Genomic DNA, 14,421 nt, shown 5'->3' with positions numbered 1-14,421 from the left:
ATAATTTAGCTTTTCAAAAGCTTAAGCAAAACTCACTCAAGCACCTGTTCTAGCTCTTCCTAATTTTAGCAAAACTTTTGAGCTAGAATGTGATGCTTCAGGTCTTGGCATAGGAGCTGTGTTGTTACAAGGTGGCCATCCCATAGCCTATTTCAGTGAAAAACTTCATGGGGCTGCCTTGAACTACCCTACCTATGACAAGGAGTTATATGCTTTAGTTCGTGCCCTTCAAACTTGGGAACATTACCTTGTGACCAAGGAATTTGTGATCCATAGTGATCATGAATCACTTAAATACTTGAAGGGTCAACATAAGTTAAATAAGAGGCATGCAAAATGGGTTAAGTACCTTGAGCAATTTCCTTATGTCATCAAATATAAAAAGGGCTCTACAAATGTAGTAGCTGATGCTTTGTCAAGAAGACATGTTTTATTGAACATCCTAGGTTCTCAAATACTAGGGTTTGATGACATCAAGGAATTATATGAGAAAGACCTTGATTTTGCTAACTTTTATTCTTTATGTATTCAAAAACCTTACCAAGGGTACTATATTTCTGAGGGGTATCTTTTTAAAGAAAATAAACTTTGTGTACCCCAAGGATCTATTAGGAAACTCTTGGTCAAGGAGAGCCATGAGGGTGGGCTCATGGGGCATTTTGAAGTTGAGAAAACTCTTTCACTTTTGAGAGAGAAACTCTTTTGGCCTCATATGAAAAGAGATGTCCAAAGGTTTTGTAGTAGTTGCATTGCTTGTTTACAAGCAAAGTCTACCACTAAACCTCATGGATTATACACCCCCTTGCCCATATCCAATTCTCCATGGGTAGACATTTCCATGGATTTTATCCTTGGATTGCCTAGGACCCAAAAAGGAAAGGATTCCATATTTGTGGTTGTGGACCATTTTAGTAAAATGGCACATTTTATTCCATTCCACAAAGTGGATGATGCAAGTAACATTGCTAAATTATTCTTTCAAGAAATTGTGAGACTACATGGGTTACCCAAAACTGTAGTCTCAGATAGAGATGTTAAGTTCCTTAGCCATTTTTGGAAAACTCTTTGGGAAAGGCTAGGAACTAAACTTCTATTTTCTACCACATGTCATCCCCAAACTGATGGGCAAACTAAGGTAGTAAATAGGTCTCTAGGGACTGTGTTGAGGGCAATCCTCAAAGGCAATAAAAAGTCATGGGATGACTATCTCCCTCATGTGGAGTTTGCCTATAATAGAGTGGTTCACAAAACCACTAACATGTCTCCTTTTGAGATTGTCTATGGTTTCAATCCTCTTACTCCTTTGGATCTTTTGCCCCTACCAGATGTTGCTTCCTTTATTCATAAAGAAGGCACATCTAAGACTGAGTTTGTTAAAAGGTTACATGAGAGGGTTAGAGATCATATTCAATCCCAAACTGAAAAATATCAAAAATATAATAAAAAGGGTAGAAATGAAGTTGTCTTCAAGGAAGGTGACTGGGTTTGGCTACACCTTCGGAAGGATAGGTTTCTGATGGAAACTTGTTTGGAGAATCCGAATTGATGTGAATCTTCTTCAAGTTCCTCCCTAGATCTTAGGCTCCTTGATTCTTCCTAAGCTTTGCTAAGGTCTCCATTGGAGGAGGAGACCTTAGAACAACCACGGTTTGGTGGAGAACTCTCCCAAGAGGCGCCACTCCTTGATGAAGAGATAAGCCTCTTCAATTCTCACCACACTCTTCTAGTGAAGGATAAGTGAATTGGATGAATATCAAAGAGGTTTAGGGGCTTTTAGAAGAGAGAAATCTGAACAATATTTCAGAAATGAAATCTCAATACATCCAAAAGTGTTTTACAATGAAGGAAAAATGAAAATATAGGAGTAGGAAGCTTAGAGAGCAAGCTAGCCTTAACCATGGTTCACTAGGAACCATGGTAAGGTCTAGCTAATCCGTCCAAGGTCAAGAGGCTTGAAGTGCAAGCTTCTCACTTAGCTTGCTTGGTAAGCTAGCTAAGGAGAAGCTTGTGCTTCAAGCTTCCAAGCTTGAGAAGCACCAAGCTATTCGACCAAGTGTGAACACAAGTGTGAACACATCTAGGTGGGTGGCTCTTTGGACTTAATTTACTCCAACCGGTTTTGAAATTGATAATTTGGTTTAGTTAGGTTCATCCAATGTGAATGGAACCTAGCTAAATCAAATCTATGAAAAATTAGGAGTAAAATGAGTCCAATATGTAAATTTTAGCCTAGGACCACCTTTTGGCTAAATTGCTAGTAACACTCTCTAGCTTGCTAATGACACTCTCTAGCTTGCTAATGCCACTCCCAATCCTACTACTAGAAAACTAAGAAAAGAGTGTATTTCTAGGTTAGGTTAAATGGAGTCAAAGTTCCCAAGTAACCTACCCTAGAAACAATATACAATAGTTACTAAAAGGAAATAAAGTGCCTCTCAAATACAAAGGCAAAAATACACCAATACAAGTATCTACTATATACAAGGTACAAGAAATTAACTATACAAGTATGTACAATGGAGACTCCTTATATTATCCTTCACCCTTCTTGGTCTTACCTCTTCCAAAGGGATCCTTGGAGATTAGATTTCCATCAGTTTCCTTCCCAAAGAAAGTCAAAACTGAGTCCTAGAGGAGATGGACCCTTTCAAATCCTTAGGAAAATAAATAATAATGCCTATGTCCTAGATCTACCTTCTGAATATGGTGTTAGTCCTAGTTTTAATGTTTCTGATCTCTCTCTTTTTACAGGACTGGCTACCCAAGAGGAGGATGCTTTGGATTTGAGGACAAATCCTCTTCAAGAGGGAGGGGATGATGGAGGATGCCCATGGGCCAAGGGCCCAACTACTAGGGCTATGGCAAGGAGGATACATGAGGAGTGGGCCCAAGCCCAAGGAAAGCCCATCTCTTTGTTTAGTTGGGCTTTGACTCAAGCCCAAGTAGATTAGGGTTAGTGTAGGATTGGGCCTTAGTGCCTTGTATTTCTTTTGGGCCTTGTATTCACGGCCATTTAGCTTAGGATTTTCATTTGAAGGTCATTTGAATTTAGGGTTATTTAGGTTGCATGTGTAGTTGCATTAAAATGTAATTAGATTCACATTTGGTGTGCATTTCGGCCATGTGCAACACATGCACATGGTGTGATCCGAAATGCAACTCAAATGGAAGCCTAATGACATTCCAAATGACTTGCACATGGGTGATCTGGGTTTAGGCTCCAAAATTTGAATTTTGAATTCAAATTTTGGGCACCTAAGGTTAAGTGAACCCTACCTTGGTTCCACTTAACCTTAGGCTAACCCATGGTTACCTTGACCTAATTTTCCCCTATAAATCCTTATTACCGAGCCTTGTAATTCACTTTGGATTAATTTGATGAGTTTTTCTCTCTTAGAACTCACTCTCTCCGAAGTCACCTTTCTCCTAAACTCTACCCTACTTGAGAGCTTCTCCTTGTAGAGCTAGGATCTCTTATTCTTCTCTGGACTTGGCTACATGCAAGCATAGGTCACATTGAAGCCTTTAGGAGTCTTCTTCCTTGATGTTCTTCCAAGGAATTCCGTGAGGCTTGAAGTGTTCTTGAGATTTCCAAGAGGAATCTCATCAAACACAAAACAACATCAATGGTTAGCTAGATATAAAAGATTCAACTTACAATAACATAAGATAAAGTAAAATAACTCATTATTTCATATTCATTCAACACTCAACAATCTTAGCTCATCATCATCATCATCATGCAACATCAACACAACACAACCCAACACAACTATTAACTAATGCATCGTCATGCATTTCAACTAATGGACATATCCTACATCTTAGGTGAGCAGTTTAGACAACTTGACTTTACCGAGCCAACAACACAACATAACCTTTTTGACTTGCTAGATCAACAACAATTTGGATGTAAATCCACAAAGCAGCTTGGTTTCTTTGATATCATCGCCTAAACTAGAAAGTCTAGTACTACTATTAGGATAGAATAATTTGGGTATGGATCTACCACGATAATAACTAGCATAATTAAGTTACCTATGGATTTAGCCTATTGACTACCCTCCAAATACTATGCACTTTTGGTACTCGGTTAAGGACTAAGTCCCCAATTTCATACTTTACTCAAGTGATCACTTTATACATGTGTGTCTCGACTTTGCCCATTCACGGTACCAACTCAGTTCTAAAGGAGATGCATAGCTATCCATTTCAAGGGTCAACTTCTCAAAAAGGGTTTCCAGCAAAAGTTTGGGCCTTTAGAACACCACAACACATCATCCACATAATGGGATATGCAACTATCAAAAACAATTTCTCCTCTAGTCCTAGTTCAATCATCATAGCTCATCAAAAGCATGCCTAAATGCCTAAAGCATTCTCAACATTCATCATTTCAACAACACAACAACATCATGCAATTTCCTCACATCTACACAACCAACACACAACTCACAACTCATAACATACATCATACACCTAAAATCATCTTCGCAGATCAACATGTATAGTATAAGCAACAATTTCATCTCAACACATGCAATATATCTATCTACTCTATAGCTCTAAGCGACGATACACAAAGACTACCCCTGTAACACCATGTCAACTTGCTATGAGCAAGTCAGTTCTTGCCTTAAGCCACCGAATCTCACTCTAAGCAATCACAATTCACTCTAAGCAAGACAAGTCCTATAATACTCTAATTTGATTGCACTTACTCACTCTAAGCGACTACATTAACGCTTTGAACAAGCAAACCCAAAAAGCAAGCATAAACATCAAGAACAACTCATCAACTCAAGAAGGTTCCTTCCCCATTGATAGTGCATTTTGGAAAGCAACTTTGTATGCATTTATATGGCCTTTTTGACTTTTTTATGTGTCTTATATTGGTGTTTTAACTTAGATTTATGATAGTTGTATTACTTGATGATTATGGTAAATTTTACTCATTTTTTGGATTTTTACCCACTTGAACACTCTATCTTGTGCAAACTATATATGGAGCTCCTGAACTCGTATTGGGACATTCTTGGTACTGTTGGAAATCTTAGAGAGAGTGTTATAACTTATCTGCTAAAGTCCAGAGCCAATTCAGATCGGAAGAGGTTGGAAAAGGAAGTGCAAAGTTGCTTCTTAGTGCAGTTTTATTTTGTTGTTTGTATAGTTTAAACCTTAATGACTTGTAATTAGTGTATTAGGACTTAATTAGTGGACTAGCCTTGTTTAGTCAAACTTAGGCCCATTTAGTTGTCTATATGTAGGTGTAATTACATTGAACTCAGGCACTTTTACTTCATTTTTCAGATTTGAGATTTCTTGCTTAAGAAGCTTCTCTCATTTTCTCTCAACTCTCTTCTTTTCTGTCACGAATTCCTCTTTATTTTGGCTAAGACTCTTCATCTTCCCTCCGAACATATTTTATGCGCAACTAAGTTCTCCTAATTGATTCAAGTTTTCAATTATATGGTAAAATCCTCTCAAATCCAAATTCATCTCTTCTCTTTTTTTTCTGTTCTTCAATTAATTTCAAATTAAATTCATGATTATGAATTTTCTTTTTTATTAATTGATGAACAGAATTAATTCAAATTAATTTTAGGATACCAAATTGGATTCAATTTGGATTGGAACAATACATAACAGATTTGTCTTCGTAGGATTTTCATAGAGCACGATTGCGTTCTTCGTTCTTTAATTTGAATTAAATATTAAATGTTGGAATTCGGATTATATTTTTTTATATTGTAATAATCAAAACTTTAATCGATGTTTTATTCAATTGGATTTTAAAATTCATGATTTTGTAGAATTAAATTTTAGTTTATAATTACTACACATAAAGTGTTTGTCAAAAATCCTCTAACTAATTACAAGACAAGATTCGTGTTCTATGGTTTGTGATTCTGGATTCTGACCTAAGTTCCCTATATTATTAAATTTCTAGGGAAAACTAGCTTTATTTGATAATGTTTGGCATCGTTGTCAAATTTGGCGTCGTTGCTGGTTTCACAAGTTATAGTTCACGAATTTTATCTTGCTCACTAACTCTTTGTTCAATTACTTGTAATTTTCTTTTTGTGGGTTCAAGTGGTGTAATTCGGTCTCCAATTGTTGTATTTTATTTTTGTTTTAGTTGCTATTTCTGAATTCTATTTAGTTTTTGTTTTTAGTTTCTATTTTCTATTACTGTTGTTATTTCTGTATTGTATTTTTTTATTGCTATTTTTGTTGTTGTATATCTGTCTTGTTGTTTTTGCTGTTGTTGTTGTTTTTGTGTTTGTATCTATTTTTTTTTGTAATTTTATTGCTATTTTTCTGCTTTGTTGCATATTTGTTTCAATATGTATTTGTTGTTTTGCTATTTTTGTTTTTTTTCACTGCTGTTGTTTTTGTTGTATTATATTTGTTGATTTTGTTGTTTTTTGTTAATAGTTGTTGTATTTTTACATTGTATTACATATTAGTATTGCATATATGTAATACATATGTTAGGATGAATTTGTTGGATTTTACATATGAGCTAAAAAAATTGCTAAGGATTTCTGTTAGTGCCTTTTTAGGGGTATTTTGGTCATTTGACAAAAGTAACTCGGATTGCCTTGAAATTTTGCCGAGAGATAGAGAAAAATCATACATCAAGGAGCCTTGTCAAGGACTAATTATGGGCATCAAGAGTCCATTTTGCGGAATTCCATCATTTAAACCACTTTTTCAATTTTTTCATGATATTTCATTTTTAAAATTCACCAAAAAGTTACAGAAAATAGGAAATATGATATGAAATGATGTTCTGGTCTTTAAATATTTTTTAAAATTCATTTGGTGCAATTTGGCATGTTCTAGACTGCATTTAATACATATTTGAATTTTCTGTTGACTTTGACTTTTCACTATCAAAAACCACTAGATTTTACCCAAAGATTTATAATATAGGGAACAACCTAGGTCATTCTTTTCAAAGATACAAGCCAATAGTGATGGAGTACCATCCATGAAGACCATTGGACCTTTGACTAGGTCCATGGTTAAGAGGATTGAGGAAGCCACAAGAGAGGATACATTTCACAAGCCTATGCTCTTTATGAGTATTGAGTACTCTTCATCTCCTACTACTTGATCTTTCTATTTGTATATATCTTAGTATAGGATTGCTTATATTGTTTAGATCTATGTATAGGTTATTTTAGACTTGTATTTTGGTTTAGATATAGTATAGGGTGCCCTTAGTTTGTAGGACATGTCCTTATTTTAAGGACATAGTTCTTTATGATCTTTCCTTTGTTTTTTCTTAGGCCTTGCATTTTGGCCAAATATAATAGAAAGTTTAGTCATTGTATTATTTTCATTTGAGGGTGTAATTAGTATTTTAGGAGAGATGTAACTAGTAAAAGTTCATTTTGTGTCTTGTTGGCCTTCCTTGGCCCATATTTACATGAAAGGATGGTGTGGTTTGGTTTAGAGCTATCTTTGGCCGTCCAAAACACCTTATCCTCCCTTGTAAATCTCGTCCAAGGTGTGCTAGAAAGCAAACCACATCACATGAACCTTTCCTAGTCATATTTTGGACATTTGTGCCACATAGCCTCTCCTAGTGGCTCTTCTAGATCAAATGTCTCCACCTTGTCTCCTTACCATCATGGGTTATCCACATGGCCTTTTCTAAATGGAGAATTTGAATCTAGATGTTGGCACTTGGAGGGACCAATTTGGGTGATTTGTTCACCATAGTTAGGTTAAGGTTAAGTAGCTTGAGTTCAAGCTAACCTAACCTAACTTATTTCTAACCTAGGTTAGCTTAGCTTGCACCACAAGCTTCTAAACCTCTATATATTTGAATCTCTTTGTATTTTTGCACACTTTTGGCTTATGAGATTAGATTACAAACTCATATTCTCTCTACAAAATTCTTAGTTCTCTAGAAGGAGAAACTTCTCCTTAAGTTCTTTCGTCAAAGATTCCTCCTTGTGGCAAGAACTCTCACTTCCTCATCTTCAAGATTTGAAATAGCACATCCATCTTGTTCTTATGTCCATCTTCTTTGTTCTGAATTGGAGTCTTGAATCCATGGAAAATATTAGGAGCTTCAATTGATCCTAGAGGAGGAGAAACAACAAGCATCTCCACCATTAGTTTCCATCAACTAGGATCCAAAATTATCATGCAATTAGGAAGGGGAATTTTATGAACAACAAAGAGAAATTAGAATGTGACGAATGCAAACAGAGAATTCAATTGAAAATGTATCGATTCAATATTTTAATTCTTATGGTAAAATTTTCACAGTTTAAATTATAATCCAAATTCAATCAACCTAAATCAATATAAACATAATCAAAATGTAGATCTAAATCTAGATCTATTGAATTTCATAAAAACATGAAATGCAATTGCGATCTCACAATTTTCTTAAAATTCAAGAATGGTAAAGGTAGATTTAGGCAATTTAGATTATTTTAGGTCTAGATCTAAAACTAAATCTAGATCCAAAATTAATGTTCAAATTTAATCCGGATCTATTAAAATGAAATTCATAATAATGAAGAATGAAAAATAGATCTAAAACAAAAAGAAAAAGATGAAGAGAAATCATGCGAGAAAAATAGATCAAGAACACAAATTTTAACGTAATTTATGAAACCTCAAATCAAATGAAGAAATTAGTCACACATCTTCATCAAGACGATGCAATTCCTTCATGTAAAAAAATGTAAAGAGAAAATTCAAAGCGGGGGGAGAGAGAGAGAGAATTTAGAGAAACTTGTAGAAAAAGCAACTCTAAAATTTGAAAAATGAGTGTAAAGAGTACATGTGTTACATTTATTTATAAACTACACTAATGGGCTTAATCAGAGTAACTAAAGGCCAACTCACTTATAAACACCAATTTTGTTCCACTAAACTTTCTACTAATTTCTTCCTCAAAATTTTCAAATCAATGATTCAAGAATAAAAATATTTTACAAATCAGATTTAAACTCTAATAATATATATACAAGAAAGAATCAAAAAAGACAAAGAATAAGGAAGCCAAATCTTCCTATGTATCAACAAATACGTTTTTCATATTGTAGCCAGTATGACTTTTTTTTTCTTTGTCTTTTACAGTTTCTATCTTAGTGTAAGCAATTTGGCTTTTGTGCCATGCGCGTAGAGTGGTTTTGGAACTGCAAGCTAAGCTAGCGGTCACTTTTTGGCTGCATGCTTTGGTCTTCCATACGTTTCTTCTTATAAAGGGAATAATAGAAGAATAAAGGGGGGGACTTTCTTTTTCAACTCTCAAAATTTTTTTTCCTAAACCTCTCGCATAGAGGAACCATCCAAAAGAAACAAAAAACGTCCAATCACTGTATATACCATCGATGATGTGCCATTGAAGAAAGACCTTGGAAACACTCTTGCAGCCCTTGCACCTTGCGCCAACCTCATACCAGCAATACCCGCCTCAAACCTACAAGCAAGTACGCATCAAATGAAAACATTATAAACACTTTTGTCATGAACAACAAGTATTTGTCATCATGAGGCACATCATGAGCTCCTATCTCCTTTTCTAAATTATATTCTAAGAATAAAAACATTACTTTGATATAGTTTAAAATTTTTTTGTTGCACCCTCTGCGTTCTACATTCACATTTTATATATATGTCATTTTTTTTTACCATCAATAACGTATACGCATGCTTCCTGTTTGCAATTTTTTTTTACATTAGCTTTTGCATTTTACTTTCACTGAAAAATGTATGAATTTAATATCTTTGAAGATGATCTTGTTTAATATTATTATTTGGACTGCATATATCTGTAAAAAAATCTATATGAATGAAGCTTTGTTAAAATAAGTGTGTTGTTTATATTTTACTTTTATACTTATAATGATATTAATTATATATTTACTGTAAGATAAAAATACTAAAAATAGTTTAAATATTTTTAGTGATTAATGACAAAATAATTAATATTCAAAATTTAAAATATGGTTAATTTGGTGTAACATCTCTTTGACCTTAAATTCTTATAATACAAGCTATGACATTTTAGAGGTTCTAAGTCTTTTAGCATAAAATATTTGATGAAATTTAAGACTAATATTTGCAATTTAATCAAATTATAATAAACACATTTAGAAAAATGAATAATTGAATGTAATATTCTCTTAATTCTAGAGCTTAAAGGTGCAAGTTGTGATAATTTGTTATCTTGAAATCCTTATTTAAATTCAAAATATAATTAAATATTAAAAAGTATTATCAAAATATTCAATATAAATATTTGAAGTCATTATATCGAAGATTTTATTGGAGGAATGATTTATTAGATGAGACATCTTTTTAACCTTTGAATTTAAGATACAAGTTGTGACAACTTGATATCTTTAAATTTTTTCTCCAAAATAAAAATATCCAACCAAAAAATCTTTTTAAGTATATACCATAGTAATAATAATATTTATAACAATATTTATAATTAAAATTAAATATTTAATTAAGCTGACTTTGGTGTATACCTCAGTCAATTTTATATTTTAGGATGAATGAGCTGAGACAGTTCAAGAATCCTAAATTTAATAAAAATAAATTTTAACTAAAAAATATCAACACACAAATATTTTCTACAAAAAACTATGTGACTCTGATTCTCCATTGCATATGGATATACGTAGGAACATGAAATAAATCTTGTCAAGCCAAAAAAATAATAGTATTATCTTTTTATGTAATAATTTTGATTTTTATAAAATAAATGCACTAGTTAAATAAAATACATTTGATTGTTATAGTTAATTTTGATTAATCTAGAGTGAGATAAATATTTTATAAATTATAAATTTAATTAATTAAAGGTAATCGTCTTAGGACAAACGTTGTAAGGTGCTAGTACCTTCCTCACACGTAATCGACTCCCGAACTCAAAAATATGATTTTTGTAGAACATTTTCTACTTTGTGATTTTTCTAATGTTTTTCCATAAAAATAAACATTGGTGGCGACTTCATTGTTTTAAATTTTATTTTCATCGTCTCGTTATGATCTCGGTTGCGACATCACTAAATCAACTACAGTGCATTTTTGGACCATTTAACGTTTGAACTGGCCTTTGCCCCCAATAGGGAAGTTGTAGAATTCTCTCTTATCTTTCCAAGGACACCAAGAACATCTGAATCCGATGTAGGGAGCTTCGAATATGGCCTATACAAGAATAGAGTGTAAAAATGGGTCAAATTATGAAAATTAATAAGAATTTACAATCATCTCTAACTAAACCCACTAATACAAATTACATCTAATATATCAATTATTAACACTATTAATTGTCAAAACATACCAAATTAATGCATTGAAATATGTGTCCCAAATACACTATCAAATACCCCCACATTTAGTCATAACAAAACTCAATTTTCAACCTAGAAATAACAATTAATCTATGAACAAAATTTTTTCAACACTTTTCAATGAATCATAAATGTATAGAAAAGGGAAAGAATAGAAAAATTCAAAAGCATCAAGGTTAACAACAATCTATGAACACATTTTTCTCATTTAAAGCAAGTAAGATGACAAGTTAAATTAAAGATTGATCCATAAAATGATAGAACCCTCTTAACATAGTGTTTAAGTTTATGTTTACACTCAAGAACATGAAGCAATACTAGCACTATCAAGTTTTGACAAGCCTCTAATTTCAACAACCTGAAATACTTGTAATTAAATATCAAAATGACTTTTTTTAATCTTGTAATGTGACCAAGATAAAGCTAGAATAAGAGAAGGGCTTTTAAGTTATAAACCAAAGAGGAAAAAGGAGTAATAGGGAATAAATTCAGTATGTGCGAAAGCTACCTTAAATAGGATCCTTTTGTTTTCTTTGGCTTCCCACTTATTTCAACCCCATTTTTTTTCTCTCTCCCTCTCTCTCTATTTTTAATGTATTTCTTTGTTTTTTTATTTCTATATTTTTTATCATTATTTTCTTTCTTTCTTAGTTTTTTTCAAGCTAATGTCAAACAACTCAACAACATCAATATAGAACCATTCCCTTAGGGTTACACCCCCACACTTATTTAGAACCTATTCCCAAAATAATTCTAAGCTCTTTTATTCCCTAAGGTTAGGATTTATCATGGTTTTTCACTTTATGACTTATAATGAGCTTCAAAATCAAAGAAAAGTTTATATAGGCTAAAAGGGGGTGACAAAGGGAAAAATGCAAGGTAGGTCATTTTGACTAGTAACTTATAAAGAAAGAAGGCCTAAATCATATTAATATTGCATGTGAAACAAGAGAGGCATCTAAAAGAGGCAAAACAAAACCTTAAGTGACTAGCAACATGAGTGCAATCACACAAGAAAGAAAATGGCATGGTGCAATGTATTCTATCCATCACGATACACTCAAAATCTCACAAGGTAAATATTTTATCACTAATGCTTCATCTTTAATTTTTCAAGTAAACTTACTATACTAAAAATGAAAAAATGACTCATCAAGTTATGCAACCTCTGAACAAAAAATGATGCAACTTTCACAATTCATGCTTTTAAAAATTCAAAGAAAGTATGAAAATATATGTAATTTTTTTTACAAACATCAAAACAATAAAAATACAAAAATAAAACAAAATACAATATACAAATAGAAACAAAAAACCAATATAGAAATAGAAACATAAAAGTAAACAATAATAGAATACAAAAATTAATACAGAAATAGCAAATAGAAATAGAAAAAAAAAGTAAACAACAATAGAATATAAAAATTAATATAGAAGTAGTAAATATAAACAAAAAAAACAACTATAATAAAATGGATACAGAATCAAAAACAAAAAAAAAAATACAAAATTAGAATAAAAAAATACAAAAAAATACTAATACAGAAAAATAAAACAAAAAGTAGAAACAGTTAATTTTTTTTACTAAAATTTAAAAACAGAAAATCATCTCTCACACTTAAAATTCACATTGTCCTCAATGTAAGAATAAATTCAAAAATAAGGATAATGCACATTAAAATCAAAGGGTCAAAACACCCTTATAGTGGCTTAATCAAGGATAGATTCTCCGCATCCCCTCCACACTTGAAATTTGCATTGTCTCCAATGTAAGCATAAAATGCTTATGAAGCATATAATGCTACAACAAAGACAAGTATAAAATAAATTACAAAGAGATAATTTGCAAAATATTTCTCATGATTTGACTAAAGGAAAATCTTCCATTTTCTCATCCAGTTGTTCCTCAACTTTAGATGTTTGGACAATGTCAAGGCTAATTTGTAAAAATCCAACATGACCTTCTTCTTGAAAAACCTACATGTCCAATGTAGACACCCAATTTCGTTTGGACCAACAAAAACAATGAAATGGACGTCTACTATGAAGAGGAGAAGCTCCTAAAGCATAAAGACAACTCGACATGACAACAAGGAAGCTTGAAGCCCGAGAAAGTTCATTTTAGTAGCCTAGAACGGATCGTTATGAAATCAGAACGTGCCGTTCCCATGCTGGAATGGGTCATTCCCAAACCGGAACGGGCCGTTCTAAACTACTAAAAAGGCCTATCAACCCTAGCTTGGAATGGGCCGTTCCAACACAAATTGGTTATGAGTAAAATTCGAACCCAGAACGGACCGTTCCAATTCTGAAACGGGTCGTTCCAGATTCAAATTTTACCCATAAAGGACTAGCCCAGAACGGGTCATTCTGGTCAGTTCTGACGTCTATAAATAGACAACTCGGGCACTACTCTCAGGGCCTGAAAATTTCGTATAAGACTCCTTTGAGCTCGAAATCTCTCTCTCTCTCTCTTTTTCTTGTATTTTTTTAGATCTGCTAGGCATTTGTGTAGTATGAAAGGTTTCCACAAAGAACCTAGAACTTCCATATTTGAAGATCTAACATAGCTTGGTATGAGGTATTTCAGTCAATCTTATTCTCTCTCTTTTATTTCTCATCTTTAATAGACATTGTTATAATAAAAGCAATCATGTAGACATTTTAGGGTCAATTGTGTAATTTAAATTTCAAGCATGTAAATAATCATTCATAAAGGGGATTAAATATTTAACTTATTAATTTTTACTATGCTAACTTCATCATAAGGGTATCGATTAAGGGCGTTGTATAGGTGCTTAATACCTTCCCTACACGTAACCGACTCTCGAACCCAATTTTGGTTATCAAGGCCATTATTGGACTTTTAAAAACCTTTTCTTTTTCCAATATTTTGAGTAAAACATTGGTGGGGACTCCATGAACTCATTTTTTAAAACCATTAATTAAGGATTAGTCTAGTCTCTAAGCATTCCTTAATTGATGAGATTTTCGAAAGGATGTCCAAACCATAGGTCGCAAGATCCGAAATTTTTCGAGTTGTAACATCCAACAAAAGAATTTTTCCCGCATAGATATGGGG

Source organism: Cajanus cajan, chromosome 5 (genome assembly GCF_000230855.2).
Source record: "Cajanus cajan strain Asha chromosome 5, NIPB_CcT2T_4, whole genome shotgun sequence".
Classification (NCBI taxonomy): domain Eukaryota; kingdom Viridiplantae; phylum Streptophyta; class Magnoliopsida; order Fabales; family Fabaceae; genus Cajanus; species Cajanus cajan.
Note: the sequence above shows the minus strand (reverse complement) of the source record.